This window comes from Alligator sinensis, unplaced genomic scaffold (genome assembly GCF_000455745.1).
Source record: "Alligator sinensis unplaced genomic scaffold, ASM45574v1 scaffold34_1, whole genome shotgun sequence".
NCBI classification, from domain to species: domain Eukaryota; kingdom Metazoa; phylum Chordata; order Crocodylia; family Alligatoridae; genus Alligator; species Alligator sinensis.
The window spans coordinates 2160700-2186860 of NW_005842151.1; the positions used below are offsets into that span (position 1 = coordinate 2160700).

A 26161-nucleotide genomic window follows, 5' to 3' on the forward strand; every position below is an offset into this window, starting at 1 on the left:
CTAGATTAAACAGAAAAGCAGTTCTCCTTGCTCAGAATAAAAGGAAATTATTCACACTTTCATTTTTCTGGGCTGAAGACAAAAGATAAAGATTTAGCACTGTGAGTAAAGTGTGAAATGTGTTTTGAAAAACAATGCCTGCACTTGGATCTGCCATTTTTCAGATGGACTGGCTGTTTTTGAAGCTGTCTGCAGTCATGTACTTGTGTTTGGTCACAGCTATAAACTGCTTTCTGTGGCCAGATAGGGCAAACACTTTTGTCTGCACCATAAAAGTTAGCAAGCTACTTTACCTCTTAAAATATCTGTTACTGGCTTCACAATCCTCAAAGGAAAGTCAGTGTTACATTTTACATTTTAACAATAAAAATAAACAGAAATAAAGTATTTGCATCGAATGACTGATAGAGGCCTTATCAAAAGGGGCACCCACAGATCCTTTGTAAAAGATGAAATTAAAGACTCGATGCAAATTGCACAGTGAAGTAACTCTTCTTTAGTTACCAGATATATGCTAGTTGTAAAACAGTGCGAGAAGCGGTATCAGGTCATATAAAAATGGTAGAAATTAATATTTTATAAACTGATTTCTTTTTTCACAAATGAACATTGCACATTTGTAGTCTTGTCTCTCCAGATTCAAGTGACAGAATACCTTGCTAGCCAATCCCTTCATTGAGCTGCTTAATTTTCATTGAAGTGAAATATATTGTATAGTGGCTGACTGACAACAAAGCACAGGCTTGTACCAAAAAAAAGCCTTCCTAGCAGTTCAAATTTCTTTTTAAACAATTGCTGGCAGTCTGTCTTTTTTTACTGACACACAAAATTGAAAATCCCTGTAATTTGTTGGATTTAGTCAGATAACCAATGACCAAACAAGCTTGTATTGGGTTTAAAAACAACATTCTAGTTTCTAACATTCTAGGTTTTTTAACTTAAAAGTTGAATCTTGTGTTTAAATTGAGCTTTTAGTATAGTCATGCAAGAAATTCTGATGAGCTCTTTTAGTCTTTTAAACAGATCTTAATTTCAGTTAAATCAGTGTGAAACTGGAGTGACTGCAGTTAACTCGAATTACACTGTTCTGATGCAGAATTTGACTCTCAATAATTGATAAATCTTTATAATTGATAAATCTATTATATCTTTAGTTTAAACTAGTAATCTGGGTGGGTGGAGTTATAATTGAGCTCACTTCTATTAACATTATGTGACTTTTAAATTTATTTAAAATGTAGATACTCTATATGAAAATAAAATGTGTGCTTGATTGAAATTAATTGTAGTTATATAAAGTTCTGATGCGCAAGTAAAAAGCCATTGAATATTGAAAGACATAAGTGAAAAGATGATTCTCCACTTGTTGAATTGTCATTTTGATAAGCTTATTTCACTTCCTTTATCTTCTCCTTTCTCTTACTACCTCATCTTCAGATACTGGGATAAAAATAGAACTGGGTCAAGAGATGACTTTCTGTCATGTAGTACTTTAATTACTTAAAAAAATTCTATCTGTTGCATGACTGTCAGCAATAAGTGGGATGCTACGTATTCTTAGGAACCTGTTGATCTTTACATAACTGCCTTTCTTTCAGGCTCTGCTGGTTTCAGTCATTGTCAAGTTGTATCTTCCTCCCACGAAAATTCTTGTATCTGTCATGTGGTGTGTCTCGCACTAGTCCTGTGTACCACTTAAATCGTGAATTGGTGCTGTGCAGAGAGGCTGGTGAGGAAAACAGAGACAAGATTTGTACCTGTATTCCTCACATGCTGCAGAAATAGCATCTAGAAATAGCTTTCTCCCATGCTAGTTTTTAATACCCCATTGAACTGCTTCTGAGAGGTGGTTGTTACTGTTCCATGTTTTAATTGGAGCTGGTAGATTTTACTTTTCCAATCTTTCCATGTCCCAGCTACATAGATCCCACATACTTGCCATGTATGAGGCTGGAGAATTAGGGGTTCCTCTCCTTTCTTGTAATGTGGTTCACTTTCTAGATTAAGAGCAAATGAATGAGAATGTTCTGAACCAGAGGTTGACAACCTTTAAGAATGGTGGCTTGTTCCTTGCAGGCCACCTTTTGGACACTGGAGGGAATCAGCAACACATGGCAGAGGAATACATGGTATGGGGCAGGAAAGGTGCCCTCCCTCCACTGCTTGCTGCCCATTTCCTTATCTTCCACCTGCCCTGCCACATGCTTCTGGTCCAGATCCAATCTCTTCAGCCTATAGACTATAGGTTGCCGATCCCTGCTCTATACCTGCAAAGTGCTCTAAAACTAAGCAAAGGATGTAGAGGTGAAGTGATGTGCTGTACATCTCCCCCATCACATACTTCAGAATATCCTCCATGGTATAAACCTTGGTAGACTTTCAGGGTTAGTTTGTCTCTGGAGGAGAAATGCACTTTTGAAAGCTAGGACTCTGGATTTCTGAGTGGAAATTTGTAGGCAGCAGAATTGCCACTCGTAAGCTACCTCTCTGTGTTTTCTGTCTCATAGCTGTAAGGTGGTTATAGGCATACCATAGTTGCATTGGCTCCAGTGGGAATGAGGCTAGGGGGAAGGAGGAAGACATTCAGTGCAATGGCAAAATATCAATTATATGATTATTAATACCATATTTACCTAACTGCAAAATGAATTTGAATTTAAGAAAGCCACCCAAAAATTACATTCTGTACTTGAAAAATTATAATTTTTCCATGTACAGAATCTAATTATTTGAGGGTTGTCTTAAATTTGTACCTTTTGTAGCTGCAGCAGGGTGGGCAGCCTGACCCTGAACCATTGTTCTTCTGCTACTTGCCCCCCACTTCCAACCCCAGTTCCTAGTCTCCCTCCACTTGCCCCGTCCATGCCTGCCCTCCAGCCACTTGCCCCTCCCTGCAGTACCTGCCCGCCTGCTGCCACCTCCATCACTGTATGTTGTGCTGCTGGGTCCCTCTGTATTGGGTGTATCTACTGTTTCTGCTGGGTCCTGTGCTGCTCAGTGACTCTTTATTGATTTCTTCGCTGCTCTCTGTGCTGACCCAGAGAGCAGCAGCAAGGGAATTAGTGTGGAGCCATGGAGCAGCACAGAATTCTTGATACTCTGTTCTAAGATGATGCCCCTTTCCCCTAAGTTTTTTTGGGGGAGGAAATGCCATCTTGGAATCAAGCGAATACTGTTGTTACTTAGAAAGTAGATGGGAGGAGAAAATCTGTGAAAGTGGCAATATTATGTTACCAGATTTTTGCCTTCAGCTCAGATATCCAATATTAATCTGGCCAAACGTAAAGTCAGAATTAAGTGGCATGCTTATACTTTGCTATCCTAGCTTTCAGCTTCTAGCTAGACCATTTAACAACATGTTGAAGGGAGAACATTGTATCCAGGGTCAAATTATGACTAATATATATATACTATTACCTCAATGAGTTATGATCAGGAATGTTTAAATTATTCTGATATTTAAATATTCTGATATGCCAATTTTAGTGACTTCAGAGAAGTTAGAGCTGAAATAAAATTGACTTGTGATTCCTGAATTATTGGACTTCAAGTTGATGTTGGTTGTAGCCGTGTTGGTCTAAGGACATAGGCAGGCAAAGTTATTTGGGTAAATGCCATAGCTTTTATTACACCAACTAAATACAGTTGTGTGTAGTTGGAAAAAAATATTCTTTCCAAGCTTTTGGGCACAAACACCCTTCTTCAGGCATAGGGAGAGTCTGCTGTTTTGTGTTCTCCTGGGTGGAATAGAAGCCAATATGAAAAATGCAGGTCTCTGAAAATGCAAATATGTGGCAGTGAGTATCAGAAGTCAGGGGAGACGGTAGGTGTGAGATAGGTAGATGGGGGGTGGGGGGAAGGGGGAAAGGAGGAGAATGTTGACCTGGTGATAGAATGTAGCTGGTAAAATGTAGCAAGGTTACCTGGGATTATCAGATGGTAGGCAGGTGATAATGTGCCATAAATCCAATATCTATATTTAGTACATGATTTTTTTGTATCGAGAAGTGACGGTTGTAGGCTCATCTATGAAAGGTGTTTTGTAAATTCCCTTTGAGAACTGAGAGATTGGAGAGTGGTTGTCTTGCGAGAAGTGTGCACCCACAGATAATTGGGTAGTTTCATCTTTAGTAGATTTGGGGTGAGCTTTTGTTTTGGTATGCAGTTGTTTGTTTGGTTTCCCTTGCATATTTTCCATCGGAGCATTTAGTGCACTGGATAAGATATATAACATTTCTGGAGGTGCTGGTGCAAGATCCAGGGATGGTGATGGTTCTGTTGTGTAGTTATGGTGGGAGTGGTGGGAAGATATGTTGGCAGGTTTTACATTTTTTGTCCCGGCATGGTCTGGATCCATTCAATGTGTTTTGGGCCATAGGAAGTCTGTTTCTGGTGATGAAATTGGTGAGGTTCAGTGCTTGTTTAAAGGCTAGGATTAGTGGTTCTGGGAAGACCTTTTTAAGAATTGGGTCATCTTCTAGTATGGGTTGCAATTGTTTTGAGGATTTTCTGTATGGGCTCCAGGGAAGGATGCCGTGTCATAACTATTGGTGTGTGATTTGTGGGGATTTTGTATTGCAGCAATTCTTCAGGTGGTATCAGGGTGGCTCTTTCAAAAGTGCAGTCTATTTCTCTGGAGGAGTGTCCTTGTTGAGTGAAAGCCTTTTTGGGTGCGTCCACACATTGCATGTGTGCTTGCAGCAGCTCAAATAGAAGCGGTGCAAATTTGCGCTGGGGCTTTTTGTCTCAGCACATGTGCTTGGACATGCACTTCATTGTGGAGCAAATTATGCCACTTGGGGCAAAATAATCCTACCTGGCTCCTCTTGGATCTGCAGCCAGGGGGAGCTAGAGCCCAGGGCCAGCACCTGTGCTGTCCCCAGCAGTATAAAAAGCTGCCCTGTCCTGGCCCCATCCATACAAAAAGCTGCCCTGGCAAGCAGCTCAGGACTAGTTCTCAGGAGCTTCTGGGGCCTGGCCACTTGGTACCTGGGGACACTACCCCTTGTGCCAGCTAGACTGCTGCAGCAGCATCCCAAATCCATTTTTTAAAAAGATCGCAAAATCTATGTTTTTCTACAATTAAAACAAGAGACCACTCTAGTTGGGCAAGGCTTTATTGGTATATTTACAATGTTAAAGCAGTGTGGAAGCCTACCAGTGTCTCTATCATCGTGATAAAATAAATTCTAAACACCTATATGTGTTGATGTGTACTTTTGGTTTTCTTTGCACCTGATGGGTGTGTGATGGGGCAATGCGGTGTTTGCAGGAAGGGGGTGGGAAGGCGGGTAAGGGCCACAGCCCCCCTGTTCAGGGTCCCAGCTCCCCCTGCAGGAGCAGCCCCAGGACTGGTGGCCCCTGGGTGCTGCGCCAGGTCCTGCCACCAAGGGCCTGGCCAAGCTGGGCGGCAGAGGGGCCCCAGGGCTGGCAGAGCTTGACTGGGCACGGCACGCAGTCCCCGCATGCTGCACCGGGTCCTGCCTCTGCCCCGCTGTGCCTCCCCCCTCCTCCCCCCCCACTTATCCTGGACAGTGTTGGGGGTTGAGGCAGCAGGAAAATGAAAGAGACGCTCTGGCTGACACCAGAGCGTCTCTTTTGGAGGACTGACTCCCTGACACGGTCTGGGACTATGCCTTGCTCCGCTCTTCTGTGGAGCGATTTTTTTTTTTTTTTTAAGACCCCTGGATATCTAGGGGTCTAATTTTCTCCCTGTGCTGCAAACTTGGGGAACACATTTTTGTTCTCGCATGTGGCTCTTGCCCCTCCTCAAAGTGGTTTGAGATGGGACAAGAGGCACATGCATGCTTATCTGGACACGCCCTTTGAGATTTATGAGGTGACAGAGGGTTTGGCTGTATTTGGTGGTACTGGAGGGCTTGACTGTATATTACAGCTTTCTTAGTGTGTTTAGGGTGATTAATGATTTTGTGCAGATATGTGTATGTTGCTCTGTAGGTTTCTTATATGTGGTGGTTTGTATTTTACCATTCTGGATATTGATCATGGTGTCTAAAAAGGAAATGTAGGTGCTGGAGTATTCAAGCTGTCATAACCCAATGATTTTAAGTGCCTTGGCACGATGGAATTTTTCCCGCCACATGAGAGTCTCTGTGCACAGCAAAAGTTTTCTGTTGCAATAGAAAACTCCAGTGCAAGAGAGTTCCCGCCATTCGTATGCAAATTTGTGTCCCATCATTGGCCGATTCTAAATTATTCCTACGTGGCGGCTAGCGATTGGCTGGTTAGCCGTATAAAATTCTGTGCGACTTCTGCCCAAGTCGGAGAACTTTGAGCACGCTGCAGAGTGACTTAAGAGAATTCCTGACTCGTGGCAGAGCGAATCGATAGCCTGATCAACTTTCGATTTTTCTCCCCGTCGCCGAATGCTATCCCTCGACGTAACCCCTTTTCCTGCATGCCTGGTTCGTTTACGGATTCACTGGCCCGGGTTTTTGCCAGCTGGAGCAACTCGTGTAATTATTTAAGTGATCGGACCACCTGCGTCGCGGCTACTAGCGGCGTAAGTAAAGCCTTTTTGCAACCAATATGTTTTGTCTGCCTCTCCATTCACCAGCCCACCCAACGGCCGAGCAATTTGTAGATCACCTCAAGTCGGCTCCGGCCGTCTGAGACACAAGCAAGTCTGATGGAGGGGTGATGATTATTGCATTTGTGATGGAAATCAATCAGAGATTGCAGGTTTTTGGTCCAAATGATGAAGATATCCTATATATACCTTAAGTATAGCATGGGTTTGATGGTGCAGTTCTTGAGGAATTCTTCCAGGTGGGCCATAAAAAGATTGGCATAATTTGGGGCCATCTTTGCCCATAGCTGTGCCCATGGGCTGGAGAAAGTGTTGGTTATTGAAAGTGAAGTTGTGTGAGAGGATGAAATGTGTAAGTTCAGTAAAATCTTTAGGTCTGTGTTCTGAGTTGTAGTCTTGCTCTTGTATATATATGTAAGGTGGGCTTGGATGCCATCCTGGTGCGGGATATTGGTATATAAGCTGGTAACATCCATGGTGACTAGGAAGGTATTGCTGGAAAGGTGGTCTATGGTTTTTACATTTTTTTTTTTTTTTTTTCAGAAAGTCTGTTGTATCTTGGACAAAACTCGGTCTTGGGTGACAAGAAGTTTTTGATGGATTCAGTGAAACCTGATATTTCTTCAGTTAGGGTTCCATGGTTGGATATTTTAGGTCTGCTTGGGTTTCCTTGACTGTGGATTTTAAGGAGCATGTAAAAAGTCCCTGAGTTGGGTAGTGGGGTGATCAAATTCTGTAGTTTTTCTTGTTCAGATGGAAATGATTTGATGGTGGTTTTGACTTTTAAGGTGAAAAGTGGAGTTGGATCTTCCTCTAGTTTTTTGTAGTAGGTGGTGTCAGAGTTGTCTGCTGGGTTCTTTTATCTAGTCTTCATGGTTAGGGATAACTATAGCTCCTCCTTTATCTGCTGGTTTTATTACTATTTGGTGATTCTATGGCTCTTCTCACTGAGAGGGGGAGGCTGTTGTGGTGGCATTTGTTGTTGATTGTTCATTCTTTCCCGAAACCAGTCAATATAGGTGTCCAGGTTTGAATTTTGTCCACTGTGGGTTGTCCAATGTGATATTTGTTTGTTTTTTCCTTGATAGCGTCAAAGCATGAAGTGGTGTTGGAAGTGGATTCATTTTGGTTGTGGAAATATACTTTGAGATGGAGACATCTGAAAAATTCTTCTAGTTCTCCGCATTGTAGTATATTATTAGGGTATTTTTCCAGACAGAAATTAAGGCCTTTAGAGAGGACAGGTTTTTTTCTGTTTTGCTAAGTGTGTGCATGGAGAAATTGATAATATTTGAGAGTTGATTGGTTTTTTCAGGTTCATCGAGTATGAGGTTGGAATGTTGTAAGGGCTTTACAGCCTGTTGCATGGCAAATTCTATGGTTAATGACAGCAGTTGTCCTAGATGTACATGGAATAACTGAGAGCAGAATATGGCCCACACCTATGACATAACTAGAACGTATGGAATTTGTACAGATCAGGAGAAGGCTTGTTGTTCGCTTCACTTCTTATGACATACCCTCCACTACACTGTAGTTTAAAGAGGAGGCAGCATGGAAGTGTGTGTGTGTGTGTGTGTGTGTGTGTGTGTGTGTGTGTGTGTGTGTCCCCAGGAAGTGTGTGTGTGTGTGTGTGTGTGTGTGTGTGTGTGTGTGTGTGTGTGTACACACTACCGAGTTATTTATGTTGAGGTCAAAGCTATATAATGATCATGCTTCTATGAGGCTATCAAAATTTCTAAACTTAAAATAAATAAAGCTACTATGACAAATGAACGTATTTGTTATTCTGCACAGTATTAATTAGCATCTTTAGTTAATATTTGTTCAGTATTCTGCATACATAGAGCTGTAAGTGTTATTAATATGATATATCTATACTTGCAGACCAGAATGTAGCACAAATCAGGGGACAAACAGAGACTACCCATCCTAAGAGAAATGAGGGAACTGTTACCACTCTCACAGGAATACAGGAAGTGTAAGAAGTGCCTTCCCATTGATTAATGACCCACAACTCTACTAATATTTTCCAGTCCTAGCAATGTACATTCTAATTATCTATTGTACATGAATATAAAAAGTCATGTCCCATATATGTGAAACAGGAAAAACATTAAATTTAATCTACTTTTCTAAATCTACCAAATCTATTCTGATCTGAGTTTATACACTAATACAGAACAAAACCCGTCCATTACTGGGACTTGTACTAAAATAATACATCTCAAAAACCAAAGAAACCATATTTGGAATAAGTTTTGAAACGTTTGGAAAAAGGAAGACCACAGACACACACACTTGTATGTATATACACACACAGAAGGATGCATACACTTTAAGGCAGATACATTGTTATGTTCAAAGAATAGTCCACAATGGCCCAGTGCCTAACTGGAAGGTGGTATTGAGTGGGGTACCCAAACATCTGTCCTGGATCTGGTCCTATTCAATATTTTCATTTTCTAATTTGGAAGATGGGATTGAGTGTATACTTGGCATATTTGAAAATAACACCAGTAGGAGCGGAGTTTCATATCCTTGGAGGAGGCATGTCAAACTTTTATGCACCTTGGGATGGATCTGGCCCCCCCATGCTTCTGGCCGTGGTTGCTTGTCAGGGCCCCTAGGGTATGAAACCCAATCCATGGTGTCTACAGGAAGATGACCAGGCTGTGGCACCACCAGAAGACTATCATGTATCTGCTCCAGCTCAGCCTGTGCCTGCCCGTAAGGTTTCTAATATGAGAACAGGTGACCTGAGAGGACCAATGGAACCATAAGGCCCTGATGGGAAGGCACTAAAATGACTTCCCACTGACTCCAACTGACTTCAGGGCCTTGTTTCTGCAACAGTACTCTTAGTACTCCTGCTATGAGCTTCCTTGGAAACCTGATATTTCTTCAGTTAGGGTTCCATGGTTGGATATTTTAGGTCTGCTTGGGTTTCCTTGACTGTGGATTTTAAGGAGCATGTAAAAAGTCCCTGAGTTGGGTAGTGGGGTGATCAAATTCTGTAGTTTTTCTTGTTCAGATGGAAATGATTTGATGGTGGTTTTGACTTTTAAGGTGAAAAGTGGAGTTGGATCTTCCTCTAGTTTTTTGTAGTAGGTGGTGTCAGAGTTGTCTGCTGGGTTCTTTTATCTAGTCTTCATGGTTAGGGATAACTATAGCTCCTCCTTTATCTGCTGGTTTTATTACTATTTGGTGATTCTATGGCTCTTCTCACTGAGAGGGGGAGGCTGTTGTGGTGGCATCTTTTAAGGTGAAAAGTGGAGTTGGATCTTCCTCTAGTTTTTTGTAGTAGGTGGTGTCAGAGTTGTCTGCTGGGTTCTTTTATCTAGTCTTCATGGTTAGGGATAACTATAGCTCCTCCTTTATCTGCTGGTTTTATTACTATTTGGTGATTCTATGGCTCTTCTCACTGAGAGGGGGAGGCTGTTGTGGTGGCATTTGTTGTTGATTGTTCATTCTTTCCCGAAACCAGTCAATATAGGTGTCCAGGTTTGAATTTTGTCCACTGTGGGTTGTCCAATGTGATATTTGTTTGTTTTTTCCTTGATAGCGTCAAAGCATGAAGTGGTGTTGGAAGTGGATTCATTTTGGTTGTGGAAATATACTTTGAGATGGAGACATCTGAAAAATTCTTCTAGTTCTCCGCATTGTAGTATATTATTAGGGTATTTTTCCAGACAGAAATTAAGGCCTTTAGAGAGGACAGGTTTTTTTCTGTTTTGCTAAGTGTGTGCATGGAGAAATTGATAATATTTGAGAGTTGATTGGTTTTTTCAGGTTCATCGAGTATGAGGTTGGAATGTTGTAAGGGCTTTACAGCCTGTTGCATGGCAAATTCTATGGTTAATGACAGCAGTTGTCCTAGATGTACATGGAATAACTGAGAGCAGAATATGGCCCACACCTATGACATAACTAGAACGTATGGAATTTGTACAGATCAGGAGAAGGCTTGTTGTTCGCTTCACTTCTTATGACATACCCTCCACTACACTGTAGTTTAAAGAGGAGGCAGCATGGAAGTGTGTGTGTGTGTGTGTGTGTGTGTGTGTGTGTGTGTGTGTGTGTGTACACACTACCGAGTTATTTATGTTGAGGTCAAAGCTATATAATGATCATGCTTCTATGAGGCTATCAAAATTTCTAAACTTAAAATAAATAAAGCTACTATGACAAATGAACGTATTTGTTATTCTGCACAGTATTAATTAGCATCTTTAGTTAATATTTGTTCAGTATTCTGCATACATAGAGCTGTAAGTGTTATTAATATGATATATCTATACTTGCAGACCAGAATGTAGCACAAATCAGGGGACAAACAGAGACTACCCATCCTAAGAGAAATGAGGGAACTGTTACCACTCTCACAGGAATACAGGAAGTGTAAGAAGTGCCTTCCCATTGATTAATGACCCACAACTCTACTAATATTTTCCAGTCCTAGCAATGTACATTCTAATTATCTATTGTACATGAATATAAAAAGTCATGTCCCATATATGTGAAACAGGAAAAACATTAAATTTAATCTACTTTTCTAAATCTACCAAATCTATTCTGATCTGAGTTTATACACTAATACAGAACAAAACCCGTCCATTACTGGGACTTGTACTAAAATAATACATCTCAAAAACCAAAGAAACCATATTTGGAATAAGTTTTGAAACGTTTGGAAAAAGGAAGACCACAGACACACACACTTGTATGTATATACACACACAGAAGGATGCATACACTTTAAGGCAGATACATTGTTATGTTCAAAGAATAGTCCACAATGGCCCAGTGCCTAACTGGAAGGTGGTATTGAGTGGGGTACCCAAACATCTGTCCTGGATCTGGTCCTATTCAATATTTTCATTTTCTAATTTGGAAGATGGGATTGAGTGTATACTTGGCATATTTGAAAATAACACCAGTAGGAGCGGAGTTTCATATCCTTGGAGGAGGCATGTCAAACTTTTATGCACCTTGGGATGGATCTGGCCCCCCCATGCTTCTGGCCGTGGTTGCTTGTCAGGGCCCCTAGGGTATGAAACCCAATCCATGGTGTCTACAGGAAGATGACCAGGCTGTGGCACCACCAGAAGACTATCATGTATCTGCTCCAGCTCAGCCTGTGCCTGCCCGTAAGGTTTCTAATATGAGAACAGGTGACCTGAGAGGACCAATGGAACCATAAGGCCCTGATGGGAAGGCACTAAAATGACTTCCCACTGACTCCAACTGACTTCAGGGCCTTGTTTCTGCAACAGTACTCTTAGTACTCCTGCTATGAGCTTCCTTGTCTGGTTCCTGTATTCCTGCTTCTGTCTTGAGCCTTTTGGCTTGGATCCCTGCTACTGTTTTGATGCTGACTCTGCAGTTGAATGCTTGGCTTGTGTCCCTGGCTCTGAACTGTTCCTTGTTCCCGTCTCACCTCTGCCTTGGATCCTTATGCCCTGCTTCCAGCTTCCCCACTTCCTTAGACCCCAGTGCCTTGCTCCTGCTTACCTTCTCTTGCATATTGGATTCCCTGGCTTCTGACCTCTGGCTATGCCTTGACCTTGGGCCCGCTTCAACCCCTGGCTTAATATATTAGACTCAGTCTGACAGCCAGTATTGTGACCCTTATCAGTGGCGTCTGCTTCTGAATCTTGATCTCCGCCACCCCCATACATGTCTAGATCATACCTATGACACTGCCAGCAGCAAAGAAGTTAACACTACTGCTGCTTAACTCCTGCCAGCAGCCAAGGAGTTAGTGCCACTGCTCAATCCCCCACCAGCAGTCAAGAGGTTAACACCATGGTTGCTCAACTCCTGTTACTGCAGCTGCTGGAGCTAATGTGGCAGCTCTGCCAGATTCTGGGGGCAAATACCACTGCCAAATAGTGTTTTTGATGGTCGCTGGTGGCTAAAATATTCAGCATTTGATAATGGGGTTTGGGTGGTGGTATTAACTCTGTGGCTGGTGCTTATACCAGCACAGTAGCTCTGGTGGATGTAGCGATGGAATTTGAGCAGCTGTGAGGTTAATATCTTTACTGCTGCTGCTGACCCAGTGGCTTTGGGAGCTGCGGTGAGAAGCTCCACAGGATCTGGATTTGGGAGGTCTGGCCTATGAGAAGCCTTGTGGTATGGGTGCAGCCCAGTACATTTCTGCACTTCAGGATGAAACAAGCAACATGCACAAATGCAGACTGGAGAAGGACTAGTTATGCTGCAGAACTGCAGAAGCCGTCTGAAGGGTTTTAGTAGACCAAAAGTTGCATATGAGCCACAAGTGTACTCTTGTCACCCCCCACCAAAAAAATCCAACAGAATACTGGCCAGTACTAACAGGACTGTAACTTGCAATTCAAGGGAAGTGGTTCTTCTACTCTGTTAAAAACTGGACACAATAGTGTTGGGCACTGGGCTACAAGGAAGCTTTGCAAAAATTGGAAAGAATTTAGTGGAGAGCAATAAAAATTATTTAAAGGCCTAGGGTAATCTGATTTATGAGAAAAGTTTAGAGGAACTGAGTTTATTAGGAAATGTGACTTGCAAGAAAAGGTTAGAGGAACTAGGTTTGCATTGTCTGGAAAAGAGAAGCCTGAGAGGGGATTTGATAACAATCCTCAAATATCTGAGGGTGGTATAAGGAGGAGCTTGGTCCCTTATGGATTTAGAACAGCGCTGCAAGTTGTCAGCAACAAAGAGTGCCTATAGATGTGTCCAGAGGCTGCTCTGACGTGCTGTAATTAGTGTCAGAGCAACAGTCTTGATTTAACAGAGTCTGCTGGAGCATGCAAGCTAAAGTGCTCCTGCTGCCATTTTGAAGCACCAGGACGCTAATACACGAAATGCTGCAGGTGCTATAATTAAAGGCACTCTCAGAGCTGCTGTAATTTAAAAGCCCCCACCCACCTTTGGAGCACGTGTAAAAATGTCCTAATAGTCTGCCTGGCTGGGAGCCAGCTGAAACTGATACCGGCTAATGAGAGAGGAGCCACAAAGAGTGTTAACTCCAGGAGAGGAGTGCAGAGGGGAGAGGGCAGGTTATGGTGCTGGGGGAGAGGCACAGAGCAAGAGTTGCCTCTCTCTCAATGTTTGAAACAAGACAACAGGTTTCTGGTTTGCCTGCATGATTAGATTGGTACAGACTCTGGGGTTTTCTGCCTTCCTCTGTAGTGAGGGGTGTCACCGTCTTCCTAGAATCTCTCAAATATATTTTATTATTGGGCCCTCTGCTTAGGTTAGGGTGTTATGCTTTGTGGTTGTGTCAGGGCTGATTGTCTAAACTTACTAATAGGATTTTGTATAGGATGGTTTACATAGGGATGAATCTGCTTCTTGTTGGGTGCTGGACTAGATGACCTCTGGAGGACCTTTCCAGCCCTACTTTTCTATAATTCTAAGTACAAGGCGCACAGTTGAAATGAATGCTATGTATTTTGCCTATAGCATAGCTCAATATGTAGTACACACCATGATTTTTGAAGGAGAGCCTGAATAAAGAAAAAAGGGCATTGGATGAGACTCACGGACTGACCTGGTCTGGTGGGTTTGGGGCGACACATCAGGTCTGGCACTGCACACTGGCTCTGGAAAACAGGTGCTGGGTCTGACCTAGCAGTCGAGCTTGGAGCCATTGTGTGGTACTAGATTTAGCCTGTGGCTCTGGAGCCAGCATGTGGGGTTGGACCCAGCACCCCAAGTCTGGGGTTGTATGTCGGGTTGGTCACTGTGCACAGATCTGCCTGAGGACCAACCCCTTGTGCTGGCCCACTCTGGTGCGTGGATGGAGAGGGAGCTCTCTGTGGGTCCCAGAATTTTGTGGTGTTTTGGGTGGGGAGAGCAGTGGCAGTGTTAATTGCCATGGCTCCCAGAGCTACAGCAATTAATGCTATTGCTGCTCTAGTCCCATCCCATTGCCCCCTGCTTCCCAATCATATTTGCAGACCCTTGGGAATCCTTTTTCCTCATATATAATGTACACCCCAGTTTTCCCCATCTGGTTTTTGGGGAAAAGATACAGGTTATATGTGAGATAATGCAGTATATTTTAAGTACTTAAGCTGATTTTCATGAAAGGTCCTGCTGTATATCACTAAATTAAAACTTTGAAGGATAGAAAAGTACAAAACAGATACATGGGTGCTTGAACGTGAAATAATGGAGAAAGGACAATGGTAAAATAATAATAGACAACAAAAAAAATAGAAATGCTAAACTGGCAGATGTAACCAAGTTATGTAAAATAAGATAATGAACAGCTGAATGGATAAAATCTTTACAGCAAAAAGTAATCCTCAGCTGTGGGACAGAGTAATTCCAATGTTCAGAAAAAGGACTATAGGTAGCAGAGGTGTGTTGTAGTACAGTATGGTTTTAGTCAGGCTGTAATATAATATAAGAATACTATCAGAAGCCATTTTTGGATTATAGCAAATGAACAAGGGAAGGAGTTTTAAAATCAATAGATGAAATAGTCTCTTAACTTCGGTAATAGGATCCAAGAACTCATTTTCAAACCTAACACTGATTATTATATCCTGTGATTGTCAACCCAAGAGAGAAGGTATCATTACACCAAAACATATCCTGATTTCTGATTTGTGTTAGTCAGTGGAGATTGTATGCCCCAGAACACTGAAGTTGGGGTGATTCTAGGCAGAATAGGATATAATTAAAATCCCCCAAAACTGTGGTACTGCATACTCTCTTTTTTGGATTGAATACCTGAGCCCCCCCCTCCCTGAGTTACACAGTTGACAGCCCAGAGATCACAAGTTTGAGGCCATAGTAAAACTGCTTATGATGCACGGTCCTGTTAGATTTCAGCAAATCTGCGAATTCTGCTAAATATCCAGTCACAAGGACACAACAAAGGAAGGAAGACATCCCTGAGTGTGGTATAGCAGTTGACAAGTTTGCTCTTAATAAGTATCCACTGTCTCTTTCTGAAATAGGTTATCTTTTTCTGAAAGTTTTATAGTATGTTCCTGGAAACAGATGATTAAGTCTGGAAATGACTGACTAACACCTGAGTGCAGTATATATATTTTTGTAATGTTTCCAGTACTGTGAGTGGTTTCTTGGACCTGATGTTAAACTATACCGTGCATTTTCTGTTTCTCATTATTAGCTTTCATTGTCACCTCGCTTGGACTAGGGACAGGAATTCAAAAAGCCTGAGTGGATTCAATCTTTGAAGGTTAGTCTAACCTGCCTACGCTGAACCAGTTTGCAACCATACAGACATTCCCTCTGGACTGAAATGCAGGCACATGCCTCCAGTGGCTCAGGCTAGAAGCAAAAGGGGCACTAGAGCAGCTCTGCCTTTGCTTCCACAGTGATGAGCTGAGGGGCAGGACGCTCTGATTAGGAAGAGGTGTAAACCCCCACCCTGGCCTGCATCATCTCAGGCTTTTCCCTGCTTGCTGCTCAAGGGGCTGGAGTGTTGTTAGACCCCAGCTCCAGGCTAGCACTCCGAGGCAAAGGGTGTGTGTGCAGTGCATGCATCTTTTGATGATACTGAGCTTTTCAATCTCCCTCTCTCTTCTTCTTCATACTGTCTGCAAACTCTGACAGAGGAGGGAGTCAGCAGGGAGCTGATAATACAGTGTTTATTAGCTCGTCAACAAAACAAAAACCTCTCATATTAGTTCAAGCTCTTCTTAAACAGCTTTTTCAAAGGAAGGAACATTTTACCAGCTGACCTGTAAATGCATTTCAGCCATTTTGAAACTGGTTTACGTTCATTGAACTTATGTTCTTTTACGGGTTTAAACCAGTTTCTGATCACTTAAACCAGTTTTTGTGTAATGTCTGTCCCTAGTCTTGAAGTTTAATTAGGAACAAGAATATTAAGTGATTTTAATTCTTGTTTAAATTGTTGTGGCATTAACAATATGGGAAGTAAGTAAATGAATGTTTTGAATACTGCTTTGCTTTCTTTTGTTTTCACTTCATCTTACACCGCTGTTTGTTATATATTCATGAATGCTGCATATAAATGTCTGTCTGTCTAGGCTGGGGATATATATACATAACGCAGTACACAAATTGCTGTGCTATTGTGAAATTAACCTGAAAATGGTCATACCTTACTTTAGCATTAAATTTAACTGGGCCCATGGTTTTCCAACTAGGGTATGTGTCTGTATTTTAATAATATAATTGGTGGGTCAGAACCAATCAAAAAACAGTGTTGTGCATTGGTGATGTCTGTGTTGACCTTCTTCTGAAGGAATGAACATGCAGAGATGCATTGGATGTAGGGGATATGAGCAGCAGTATTTTGTAGGGGAAGGGGCATGCAATCAAAAAAGTTTGAAAACCACTGAATTAGGCCATATATGTATGAACTAGGAGCACAGTACCTGTACAGGGATTTTGGTCTATACTTTACTGGGAAAATGCAGCTAGGGTGGACACAGTTTATATTTTCAAAATTATGCTTTCACTGGTCTCTTACCATCTTTCCCATCTCTTATCCCCTACATATTCATCCTAGCAAAATAAAGTATAATAGTAAAAGGCCAGTTTTGCTGATTAGAACTGCATCTGTATTAGGGGCTTCTGTCAGCTAGCTGTGTCTAGCAGAGATCACACATTGTTACCCTTGACAGACAGAGAACTATGTTGACAGAAGTCTTCAGTATAGATATAAACTTTAGCTATCAGAAGAGCACTTGTAGAGATTTACTAAGTATCAGCGCTATTTGTAGTTCTGCAGAAGCATTTGTGACGTTTCACTTGCTTTAAAATGGGAGAAAAACCTTTAAAATCAACTCTTGTATTTAATCTGCAAGGATATCTATTTCATAAAACTGTATAGTTAATCTGGGAGATTAAATTGTTTTAAGGGTATCTACTTCACAAAACACTTGTTAGACATGATTAATTCTTAAGTGCATATTTCCCAAAGTACCTGCTTTTTGCCAGCTTTGTCATATGTTTCTGTTTAACTTATATTTTTAGTGTAATCTTTGTAAATATGGATTGAATTATAGCTCATTGAGAAATAAGTCTTCTGACAAAGGATTTGGAGATCAAATGAATGCTAATCCTAATGAATATTATTCAAATGAATGTGGATGTCTGATTCTTTGGATCCTTTAAAGTTTTTTTTTTTTTTTAACTAAACCATCAGGCAGGACAGTGAGGGTAGAAATAGATGTTGCCTTTCATTGCTTTTGTGCTGCCTTAAAATTTTTATGGTGGCACAGAGCGAGAGCAAATTAGATGTCCTTACCTTTGACACGAAAAAAGGTAGTAATACATTGTGCTGCTTTATTGTGGCAGATGTCTATTTGCTTCATGGTGGGAGAGCACAGGCAGCTCTGAGCTGCCTGTACTCTCCTGTTGTCCCAGGCAGGTGCTCTCTGGGCTTGAGGGACCTGGTCCTGTGCACCTGTAGAATTCCTATGCAGAAGCCTGTCCAGCTTTCCCCCACTTCCAGAGATGCAGCTCTGGGTTCTCTGCTTCTAGAGGTTCACTCCAGAGATTGCCAGAGGCATGTCGCTGCAAGCAGGGAACCCCAACTTTCCCTGTTTCCAGAGAAGCATCCTGGAGATCCTGGGGAGCACATCTCTGGAAGCAGGGAAAGCCAGGACACTCCAGTGTGGTTTCAGGGCTGAGACTGACAGTCAGCTGATTGATGTCCCCAGCCCTGTGACTATATATCACACTTGAGTGTCCCATCCCAACCTTCCCCGCTTTCAGAGACTTGCCCCTGGCTATCTCTGGGAACCCTGGAGATTGCTGGGGTGGCTCTCTGGAAATGGGAACATATCGCCCATTGTCCCACAAGATCAAGGACATATCCCAGTACCGCTGATCTGTTTGATTTGGTGACATCTGTTTCTAGCTTAAATGGGAAGTCACTGATCACATAGGAATTGTGAATATGCATTTTGCTAATTGTGTGATAGTCTATGGCATTCTTTACATTGCTGAGGAATGTGTTTCGCAGTGGACTTCAATAGGAGGAGGAACAGTTTAATTCTCATCTTAACTGTCAGTCTGACATTTCTGTTTAGCTTAGCTCCTAAGCTTGTACTGCTCCCAAAGTAAATGTTTTTGTAAAATCATTCATAAAAAGATGTCATGTTATTACCTATGTGTGCATTTAGTGATTAGTGATTAAACTTTAATTTTCATGATATTTATTTGTAGTTAAACAGTTTTGTAAGAACTCCCTCTGAGACAGTAACTAATGAAATGTGAGGTTAAAGCAGAGTTTCATCTCCAGAGATCTGAGTTGATCTGTAGAGGAAATGAGGATTATAATTTTTTTTATCTCATCAAAAGGGTTGGCAGACATGTTTTCCTAAGACTGTACTGAAATGTGCTCCTTATAGTTATTCCTAATCTACTGCTTTTCTGTTGCATCATGAAAAGTATACCTAAAGATCTAATTTTAGAGAGAAACTTTGAATTTACTAAAATATTTCTTCTCCTGAAGCTGATTGCACTCTAAGACTTTCTGTGTAGCATTAGTAGGTCTGATGTATTATTCCTGACCTGAATGTCTCTTTCAGGATATTGTCAGTTGTAGCAAATTATGGTGGTTCCTGATGTACGCAAATGGAGGTTTTGAGGACACCATGAAACTAATGATTACATGTAACTTGAACAGGAATTCTAAAACACATTTTCTCAGTGTAAACAGCTCACAGTATGAGGCAGTAGTGCTCAACCTTCTGCCCTGTAGCCAGATGAGTGGCATGGGGTTGGACTGTGGCCCTGATCCATAATGGGGTTGGTGCAGGGCTGAACTGCATGCCTGATCTAGTGTGGGGGGGTCAGTCTGTGGGTGCAGTCTGGCACACCAGCCTGGCCTGTGTGCCAAGTGTGACCTCACCTGTTGAGTTGGCCCCATGTGCTGGATCTGGCCACGGCCTGACTCCGTGTTCTGTCCAACTTCATTTACCGGCACTGTCTAACCCACAGTCATGTCATCCAATTGCTCATGGACCCATGGGCTCCCCATGGGTCCAGAAATTTGACAGTGGGGGAATGATGGCAGCATTCAGTCTTGCAGCTCTGCAAGCTGTGGCAAGTAATGCTGACACCGTGCCTCTGCTACCATATTTCTGGACCCTGGGCTGAAAGTTGAGTACCACTGGTATACGGGAATGCCCACTTCCCCTAATTTAGGTTGAGAGGCCATTACTGTTTAAAAATGACTCTCTTGAATGCTCTGAAGTCCACATGCTTACCTGGATTGTCTTGAAACTTGATGTGCTTTGTACTTGAAATTCAGGAATATATGTATAGTGTTATTGATCCAAATATGGGGTGTTTGAGCAAAAGCTTTTTTAAGATAATCCCCTGAGGAAAAAACAGCATTTCATAAACTGACAGATTCTTGAGACTCTTTTGTTTGCAGAAGCATGGATCAAGATATTCCTATGACCATTGTCCGCAATGATCTTTACATGTATCCCAGCGCTTGTATCGTGCCCATTGCCCCTTTGGGAAGAAATATTGAAAACATAACAGGAGTTCAACTCTCTGAACACTTATATAGACTACAGTGCTTACTAGGAGGAACTGGGGATTTATATGAGAGTTTTAGGGACACGGTGATTTTGGGAAAAGAGATTAATGGGTAGTAAGGGAGAGGAGAAAGGTGTTTGGTCGGGGAGGTGTTGAGGATGTGAGGTGTAGAATAGGAGGTATGAAGTGAGATATTGGAAGGTGGGACATTAGGTTGTAGGTAGGGTGCATCGATAAAGATTTTCTTGGCTGATACCAATACTTGATGATTAACCAACCATATCAACTGATGCCAAACTTTTAACTGATATTTAGTAATAGTGCAAGGCATTTTAAACTATTGACATAAAAAAACAATTTTTTTGTTTTATTTTATCACACCTCCCCCCCTATTCCCATGCACGCTACCCCCTTCCTCACCATGTTGCCCTACTTCCTGTGAAGCCCGTATTACCATCCCGGGTAAGTGGGGCAGACCTTTGTGCGGACAGTGGTGCTGGGCACATTTGGAGCCCCAGAGCATGCCACTGCGTCAGCACCAGTGGGTCCCATGCAGCCATGTTCCTGTGGCTGTTGGGGAGGAGCCACTTTTGCAAAGATGCCCAGTGCCTGGTGGAGTGGAACGTCTCTTGTGTGGCACTTTACCCCACCTGCGTGCAGCCCAGTGTCTCTGCAGCAGCTCTGGTGCTCAGGCCCCTGCTGCATGCATGGCATTGCCATGGCAGCGGCAGCAGCAGCAGGAGTCAGTAACATCCCTTTGCAGCTGAGTATGGCACCCTGTGACCACTTCCCGGCACCCGCTCCCACTACTCGCTGGGACCTGTAGTCTGCCATGGGTTTGGGCTGTGCGTGTTCTAGGCTTGCAGCCATAATTATCGGCTACAGTGACCAAAAAACCATGGATAGCCAATAATGTAATTTCCCGCTTTATCAGTGCCCTGGGCCCTGCTTCTCTAGGTGACTGTGTCCACTTCTCTGCCCACATTTTAACTGGAACCCTGAAGGTAATACATTAATCAGCATAAAGCTAAGAAATATAAAATTAAGATACCCACCTCCTCTATGTAGATGAAAGGTGGGGGGTGGCTTTAATGAGGGGATAGTAGTGGGGGTGGTTCAGACTACTTTGGCCAGGGTCCTGTTTGCAGGAGTTTGAATAAAGAAGGGGTAGGATTCTGACTGGAGGAGTCATCTTGGGAGCATGGGCTTTAGCTCAGTGTGCAGTCTGAGCTGTGATCAAGGAAGTGTGTTGCCTTCCAGTAGGCAGATGCTAGTGGTATGTGTTAGCAGAAGCAGCAGAGGGCACCCAGGCAGAAGCACTTTTTATGTGCTAATAGCTTAATAAGATAAGGGGATAGTGAACTGGGAATATGGCAGAGAATGGTGGGAGTGGGAAGAAGCACTTGGGAATCATTTGTAACCACATAGCCAAGTGCAGAAGTACTGGGTCTCAGAAGTCTTTGCCTAGCTCCAGTAGTGTAAAAAGGGTTGGGTGACTGGGGTACCAGACTCGGGCGCCTACTTAGAGGGGTTGCAAGACCAACAGTTGCACCTGGCCTGCCCCTGCCACCACCCAGGGCACAGACTCTTATAGGTATACTCTAGCTCTGCCACTGGTCTGTGGATCTGTGCCTTCATTTCCTAATATCTAAAATGGAGATAATTGCATGGATCACTTTTTGTTAAGTTCTGTTATCATCTGATACAAAATGTTAAGTAAGATCTAGGTACTATTATTACCTAGCCACTGTAGTGTCCCATTCAGACCTTTGTGATAAAAACAGTTATTTTAATGGCTGCTAACTCTTACAAAGGCAGATACGGTTCTTTGGGTAAATCTGATCTCTCTTAATAGACCAACTCAGATAGTTGGAAAGATTCTTCTCTGCAAACTTTTGGGTATGAATACCCTTTGTCAGGCTGAGGAAGCACTTACTGGCTTTCTTACATGCTTACCAGCCTTCTGGCTTCTTTACTATTCCTTCCATCCAGGAAGAGCACACACCAATGGCAGATGCTTCCTCTGCCTGATGAAGGGTATTCATACCCGAAAGCTTGTAAAGAAGAATTTTTACAACTATTTGAGTTGGTCTAATAAAAGATATCAGATTTGACCAAAGAACCTTGTCTGCCTATGTCCTTAGATGAACACGGCTACAACCTATACCCCAATTCCTACAAAAGACATTTCTCTTTGTTAGCAAATGTTATTTTCCTCAGTGGATTTCCTAGGGTTTTTTGTCTTTGTTTATTGTTGCTCTGTGGAGTTCCTTGCTCTCTCCTAATGCCAAGTCAAGTGATACTTAAACCTCTGAAAATCAGGAAATGGAGAGTTTAAGGTACATGTTAATGCAGTCTTAAACCAGAGAACACTTACTTGCACCCTGCCTTCTTCAGTAGTGTGGTGCTTTGTGTATGGCACTAATTTCTTCTATGGAGCAACAGTATTGTGGCTATGCTATGTCCGTTCAGGAGCTAATATGTGCAGAACAGGTGTGGTGTCTCTCAGCACAGTGCTGCTTTGCCTGTATAGATAGGTATTTCACTGCACTGCGGTCAGTCCCACGGCAAGAAGAGCACCTCAGACTACAGACAACCTATGAAGTGAGCACTGAAACAAGGTGTACCCTTTCCCTTGGTTGCACACACAGAGTGAGAAGCAGTGAGACCCACATCGCCTCATATCATAATTAGAATTGTGTCAAGCTACTCTAGTCAGTTTCCCATCATATAATATAGCTACACTTAACACAGTGAATATGGTAGGAGATCATATGGTTAATTCCCAATGGCTATCGCAAGCTCCAGTGGGCTAAAATTAAAGTTACAATGGTGCATACCTTTTGCTCTTCATTATCTGGTCTTCAGAGACTCTGTTCTAATGGAAAGTGATGTTCTGGAAGGGCATGAGACACCACAAAGCAACCTTGACTCTGCATTAACAGTTTGTGTTTTGTTTAGTCATTTTGTCAATGCAAATTAAATGTGCCACACAGCCCTTCCTTTGAAGAGGTTTAGTTAGCTCAGGGGTGTCCAACTGGTAGCCTGCAAACTACATGTGACTGCAAGGGGTTAACACTCAGTCCTCAGGCTTCTGCCTGGATGATGCTCCTCTCACAACTGCTGCTGTTGCTGTTGGAGTTTCTGACATTCCTCTCCCTCCTCCAGCTTCTGCTGCCTGCCCATGTCTTGGGGGTGAGCCAGCATAGTATATGGGGGTCCAGGGAGCCCACACAAAGGAGGGGAGGGGAGGAATCCTGTGCTGCCTGTGCATGGGGCAGAGGGAGCCTATGCATCCCACGCAACATATGGCCTAAGGACATGCTGCGACCCCTGACTCCCAGCTGCTCAGAAGTTGGACAGCCCTGAATTAGTTCAAGCTGAAATTCTGTCATATTGAGTGGTTGTATGTCTTCACATGGGGTATTTGGTCGTGTCTGGTATTTAAAACAAATAATGAAACAAATTAGTTTGTTTTATTGTAATGTAAAACCCTGGGTTTTAAAATACATACATAAATTAGTGAACTATAAAGGGTAGTAAGCTTCCCTTTCAATTATAAAGGGTAGTAAGCTTTCCTTTCCTTATCAAAATCCTTCTCTAAATTTATGTAATGGAATAAACAATGAAGCCGAAGCTCTTTAAAATGTCTAAGTTACTATTGCTTTTTGGGTGCAATTTCAGACCATCTGTTCACTTATTTTTCACCAGAACTTCTGTACAGAACTTGGTTTCTCACAAAATTTTGTATACAGAGTTTTGTTAAATAGATTTCACTAAATACCAATCATTATTTACCACAAAGTAATTGTTATTAGTTCAAAGCCCACTGAAGTCATTGTAAAACTACTTTTGAAAAGGTTTTATGATGTCTGAAATTTATTTAAAAAATAGTAAATTGAATGATTCATGCAAGACATGGTTAACATTTTTATAAGCATTTCCATGTTTTGGAGCCCTAGGTCCTATTTTTCAAAGTTGAGTTAAACATTGAAGAGCCCATGTCTCATTGACACACACATTCTGTTGTAATTCAAAGTTCCTATCAGTTGTTAGGAAGGGACTTTGGCTCTTAAGTCACTCAAAGTAAAATTTAATAGCATACCTGGTGTGATCATGTGCATTATATAGCATACTTGAAGATAACTATGAAAAATGAAATTAAAACATTTTTCTCCAAGCATAAGAATAAGATTATGAAATTTAGCAAGTATAAGAAGACATAATACTATGGCGTATAATACAAGGTGTATGTGACACGCCTTGACCACAGATGTGGCTTGGCTGTACCTGAGACACACTTCTGGTGCATCACGCTTTTGGGGTGCTCCTCTGCCCCAGGTTCCTGCCTGCCGCCTGTTGCTTGGCCACGGAGAAACAGCTGACATGTATTGGGGCCAGCTCCCTGGCTTCTGGTGCATCAGCCTTACTGGTCTCTCCAAGGTCAGTTCAACTCTTAGCAGAAGGCTTAGTGCCAGCTAAAAGAATTGCATCCTTGCTGGACCTGCAGTCAGAAAAGATGGATCCCCCTTTCCATAGAATGGGCAAGCCTGTATCATCAGGTGCTCTGCAATCACAGTTAACACTAACAATAAATAAGTGGGTAAGAAGATAACAAAAAGCAAGAACCAGCATAAGAAATCAGAAACTGCATTTGAAGATATACAGACAGAGGAAAAGAATAAACAGACAGCAGAAAAATATCAGAATAATAACCTGTTCTTACCCAGCACCTTAAATTCAAGGATTCAGGCCCAGGTTAAAAAACTTCCATCTCTAACACCTCTGGTAGAACCTCCTGCACGTTCCCCTGTCTTTATTCATCCTCCTGGCTGGGGGACTCCAACGTCCTCTGTATCCAGGGAGACTCAAAACAAAAACAGTGCTCTCAAGGCAGGTTTAAGTGCTATTGCTTATCTGGCTACTCATGTATGTCTCCTCTTAGATGCTTGTGGGGGGTCAACACTATGCATTTTTGCCCCCTGAAAGGTGTGTGTTGGCCAGAGCAGAAATCTTTTTTGATTTAAATCATGCAAGACACCCCATGAGCCTTTTAGGTCTGTGACAATGTAGTAATTAGATGGAAATTATCTAGTCAGTCAACCAAAAGTAGCTTTTAGCCCAGTGATTCTCAACTAGGGTGTCATGGCATGAGATCCTTTTAAGGGCGCAACAGTGTGCCATAAAGTATTAGCACTATTAGATATGCAAATGACTACCTGTGATTCACAAGATAAACCCAACGATTTCCGGTAAGAAATCTTCCATAGTGTTAAAAACGTTGTGACCTGTTATGGTTTTTCTGAGCTCTTTGCAATAAAAGAATTCTTGTATTATTTTTCCATAGTCAAAAAATAAGTGCAAGCTAGGAGCTGGCATTTTTTTGAGGCACGTCTAGAGTCAAGTTGATAACCACTGTTTTAACCAGTATATGATTGTTTTTTATTGCATCTTTTTCTAGTATTTTGTTGTTCTGTTTTTACTGAAGAAATTTTTGTTAACACACAAAGCATGAGGTGTTTTTATTTTATTATGTACCTCAATAAAATATCTTTGTAATAGTGCAGTCAGCTGTACATGCTGCTGTCTTGGTGTTTTGTTGTAACTTTGGTGTGGGAGTATGTGGGAGGAAATTATGACTGAGGCTTTTTGTTTTTGAGATGCTATGTTGTCTGAGGAGAAACAAAACTCTCTTCTTAAATTTTTATCCCAACAATTCTCTCTAATTGTACATTTGTTTCCAAGAGGAGGATGCCATTTAAATTTTAATTTTCTTCAGAATTCAGAAATATTGTAGTTTGCCATTATCTTAATTTTATCTGCCTTCTTTGTGCTGTAGAATACATGCATATCTTTTTGAGGCTGCTGACCAAATGTCTCTCAATACTTTTACTAAAAGATATCTTCCCTGGCTATGTTCCAAAATATTACATTTGTACTCTTTGACAAAAATCGCCTGTCTGGTCCAAATCTGAGTGAAATAGCTAGAAAATTCCATGTGAGAAATACTCCCTCCAGGTAAGGAGAGACATTAATGGGTACTTCTAAACCTTTGAATACAAGATTTTAGATCTTCCAAACAAAACACCATAATCCCTAATTGAAAAAAATCTCTTT

The 26161-nt window shown here is 42.0% G+C and overlaps 1 long non-coding RNA gene across 1 annotated transcript in view; it reads left to right on the top strand.

Moving 5' to 3' along the window:
* LOC112550575 overlaps positions 1 to 26161 on the top strand; it is a 50449-nt gene that overhangs the window by 16133 nt on the left and 8155 nt on the right. Inside the window, exon 2 of the long non-coding RNA XR_003094499.1 lies at positions 15684 to 15752. This is a non-coding gene — a long non-coding RNA (uncharacterized LOC112550575). The remainder of the gene's footprint in view (positions 1 to 15683; positions 15753 to 26161) is intronic.